We start from the raw sequence: 4,445 nt of genomic DNA on the forward strand, positions 1-4,445 counted from the left end.
TTTTTTTAAAATTTAAAACAATTATAATATTAAAAAATAATATTATAATAATATTTTATTCAATTCATTTAAAATTTTTTTATCTTATTTTATTTCTCAATCTAAACAATCTTAATTAATTTTAAATTTATTTAAAATTTAAATAATATTTTACCTCAATTCAAACGGAACCTAAGTAACCTAAGGTTGTAGAGCGCATTGCATTGGGCGTCCAAATTACATCATGAGCAACATGTCAACATGACATTTTTTCATTCAAAATCGTACTTCCTATCAAAGCCGCCGCCGCCACCCGGGACATGCGCTTAATTTTATTTTATTTTTTTAAAATTAACAAAATTCTTGTACTTATTAATTACGAAAAAATATATTTATAATAATTATACAACTGTCACGAAGTAATAATTTAAAAAAAAAAATTTAAATATATATAAAAAAATAAAGAATTAATTTTTAATAATAAATCCTATTTTTTTTTAAATAATTATATAATATTCATCCATTTTACGGTTATATATAAAATCACTCTTAATTATATATAAAAAAAATTTATATAATGTGAAATTTATGAGTAGAAATTTAAAAAAAACTATGCATGTCACATATTTAATATATTCTTATCTTTTTTATAAATGATTTATATCATGAAGTTTATCCAACTTATAAGTTTAGATGAGTTTTCTCCGATTAACAAATTCACAACAATGATGACGACACTGGAGACTTTGACGACCTCTACACTGTTTCTCTCCGTTTTCGCTTACTGAGGCAGCAGGGTTATAACACTCCGAGTGGTAATTACTAATTAGTACTCATTAGACAGTTAAAATAAGAAATGATTGAAGAATGCTACAATAATTCATTAAAAAATGGAACTAGAGCATGCATGTTGATGGGTGCTTCATCAAAATGCTTATTCGACACTGTATTGTTTCTCATAGAAAATATATATTGGTATTGTTTTGTATACGGAAACTTTAGCTGCACAGATCATATACTTGTAAGTTTAAGGATAGTGAAGGGATCAACTTCAAGGAATCAATTATTCACGACGTGCGAGGTATTTTAAGCCTTTATGAAGCTTCGCATATGAGGGTCCATGGAGAAGATATACTCGATGAAGCACTTCATTTTACTACAACGCAACTCGAGTCGATGGTGAGTAATTTAAACCCTGCTGTTGCTGCACAAGTGCGCCGTGCCTTGGAGCGGCCTCTTCGAAAATGGTTGCCAAGATTAGAGGCGAGGCATTATTTTTCTACCTACCCAGAAACTGCTTCGTTTAATGAAGTCGTTCTCAACTTCGCTAAGTTGGATTTTAACATGCTACAACGGCAACACCAGAAGGAAGTTTCGGAGCTCTCGAGGTAATTAAGGCCATATATATAGATTACATGCATGGTATCGCACTTCATTATATAATATATACCTGTTGGTGTTAATTTTGTATATGCATATATTCTTGCTTAGGTGGTGGAGAGAATATTTAGGGGTCCCGGAAAAGATATCGTATGTCCGAGATAGAGTGGTGGAGCTGTACTTCATATGGATTTTGGGACCGTACTTTGAACCCCAATATTCTCATGGGCGGATGATGCTTGGCAAAGTGACCTGCGTGCTCTCAATAATGGATGATACATATGATGCCTACGGTACATTTGAAGAGCTTCAACTCTTTACAGATGCAGTTATAAGGTTAACTTAATGGCTCTTCTATCGGATCCAGAATTTATAATGGATGATCTGTATTTTTTTTTTAATAAATTAATAACTTTCAGGTGGGATATCCGCTGCAGAGAGCAACTCCCAGAGTACATGAAATCTATCTACAAAGCACTCTTGCATGTTACTAAGGAAATTGAGGAAGATATGTCGAAGGAAGGAAGGATATACGGCCTTTACTATACAAAGGAAAAAGTACGACATGACCAACAATTAATCACTACTTTTACGGGCCTCTTTTTTCACTAAATTTTGAATTTTTATACTCTGAATGTATGTTTTCATGGTTTTTAATGCAACCAGATCAAATGCCTAGCTCAAGCCTACCTTCTTGAAGCCAAATGGGTGAAGGAAAAATATATACCCACGGTGGAGGAGTACATAAGGAATGCACTAGTAACCGGTGGTTACACTACACTTGTAACCTTATCTTTTCTTGGCATGGGGGATGCAACAAAGGAGGTCTTCGATTGGGCTTGCGGTAACCCTAAGATTGTTAAAGCAGCAGAAACGATATGCAGACTCATGGATGACCTTGTTTCTACTGAGGTATACAACTTGGGACGTCCAATATCGATACATGCAACCTATTAAAAAAAAAGGAAAGAAAAAGCAAACTACCGATTACTTCAATCATATATATATATATTCAGTTTATAGTGATAAAATTGGACACTCTCTCATTGCAAAAAATAAAGAAAGTAATCTCAGTTAGAATATTCTTCATGCTAACTACCAACATTGCATGCATGTAGATATTTCAAATTATCTAAATTAAGTTCAGCTTTTGGAATATGTAGTAATTTTACATTTATGGTATCAGAGCAAAGGTTCTGAATTTGATCTCAGACTCCATACTTTACGATATCAGTTAAATAATAATCCACTTGTTGGCGAGGTCCACTTATTAAGGGAGTCTAGTCCGCGAGAGGGAGCATTAAAGATATAAAATATATTAGGAGATTCTATTATATATTATATATATCCTTAATAATTCCTTTCCCTAGCTCTTATGCCATTGATGTTAATCTTATGCCATTAATGTTGGAAATAAAATCACTAAATGTTTCTAACTTTTGCTGCAGTTTGAGCAAAATAGAGAACACGTTGCCTCTGCCATCGACTGCTATATGAAGCAGCACGGTGTCTCAAAGCATGAGGCAGAAGAAGAATTTAAGAAGCAGATCGTGAATGCCTGGAAAGATATTAACAGCGACTTCCTTAAACCTACTCAAGTGCCAAAGCATTTCCTAGAGCGCGTTCTCAATCTCGCACGTGTAATGGATGTTGTTTACAAGGATGGCGATGCATACACAAAGGTTACACAAGTGTTGGTAGACGGTATCACTTCATTGCTTCTTGATCCAGTGCAAATATGAGTCTATCTATTTAGAGTGTTGGCCAATAAACCATACGTCAACGATACATTCTATCGATGTGAAATAATGATCACAACGTCTTTAGCAACGGTGAATGTATCACTTTTGATGAATAAGAGCTTTTCTATATGTGTGTGTGTGTGTTTACTTAATTATCCATTTACAACATACAACAATGGAATTTCAATGAGAGTCACTACAACACAATTGCTTTTTAGTGACGGTTGGAAAATTGTGACAGTCCCTAGACCGTCACTAAAAGGCATTTTCTGTGACAGTTTTTGGAAACTGTCACTAAAGATAGAATGAGATTTTTTTACATTCGAACGTATGGGAAATATGCGTTCGAACGTCACATATACGTTCGAACGTTATGTCTGTTTACGTTGGAACGTAAAATGTTTTGGCGCAACCGTTCGAATGTTATTAATTTTACGTTCGAACGTAAAATGTTTGCACCAATGTTCGAACGTTAAGTAATAACATTCGAACGTTCATTGTAAATTTAAATTAAATGACTTTAATTTAAAAATTATGTATTTTTATTGTGCATAATTTGTGAACAAGTCTAAAAAATTGAATTGTATATATTTATATATACACACTTTGTAATATATAAATATATATTATTGATTTATATATATTTGAAATGCAGTGATTTAGTATTAAAGTTGAAAACTATAACATCAAAGAAGATTAAAAATTGAAATGAAAAAACGATAAAAATATTCCATAATATTTTTCGTTACAAATATTAAAAATAAAATACAAAAATTGATAGAACGTAGTAAACAACAGTCAGATGATAACGTTATCCGCAAAAGTCGAACTCCGTACTTCCTCAGTCAAGGTATCAACCTTGTCGTTGAGGATAGTTACACGATGGGTGAGTTCGGCAACAGACGCCGATATAGCCTCGAGCGATCGATCGATCTTATGATCAATATGCGCAGTCAGCTGTGAGATGACCGCATCAACCCAAGCAGGCCGCACATCTCCTGCAGATGTACTCGGCGTATGCTGACTACTACTCCCGACATGACCTGGCTCAGGCTGCGTCGGAGGAACTAGATCCTCTACAGGGGGTGGCTGACGTCCCCTCGCCTGTCCAATGCTACGCCGATGCGTGGTCATGTCGAGGGGGCTCATCTGATCTTTGACCCGCTCCTCTGGCTGGGTCGGCACTCCCCGTGCAAGTAATAGTCGGCTGATGAGGACACCATATGGGAGATTATCCGTGGAGACGATGCTCGCCTCGTAACGGATCCTCTCAAAAATGTGCAGTGGCAAATCTATAGGATCTCCACGTGCCACTCGTATCAAAAATTGTGCCCGAAGCCGACT

At 35.1% G+C, this 4,445-nt stretch overlaps 1 pseudogene; it reads left to right on the forward strand.

Moving 5' to 3' along the window:
- The first annotated feature begins 694 nt into the window (after window positions 1-694).
- On the forward strand, window positions 695-3,101 carry LOC108981389 (annotated as a pseudogene).
- The last annotated feature ends 1,344 nt before the right edge of the window (window positions 3,102-4,445 follow it).

This window comes from Juglans regia, chromosome 13, assembly GCF_001411555.2.
Source record: "Juglans regia cultivar Chandler chromosome 13, Walnut 2.0, whole genome shotgun sequence".
Taxonomy (NCBI): domain Eukaryota; kingdom Viridiplantae; phylum Streptophyta; class Magnoliopsida; order Fagales; family Juglandaceae; genus Juglans; species Juglans regia.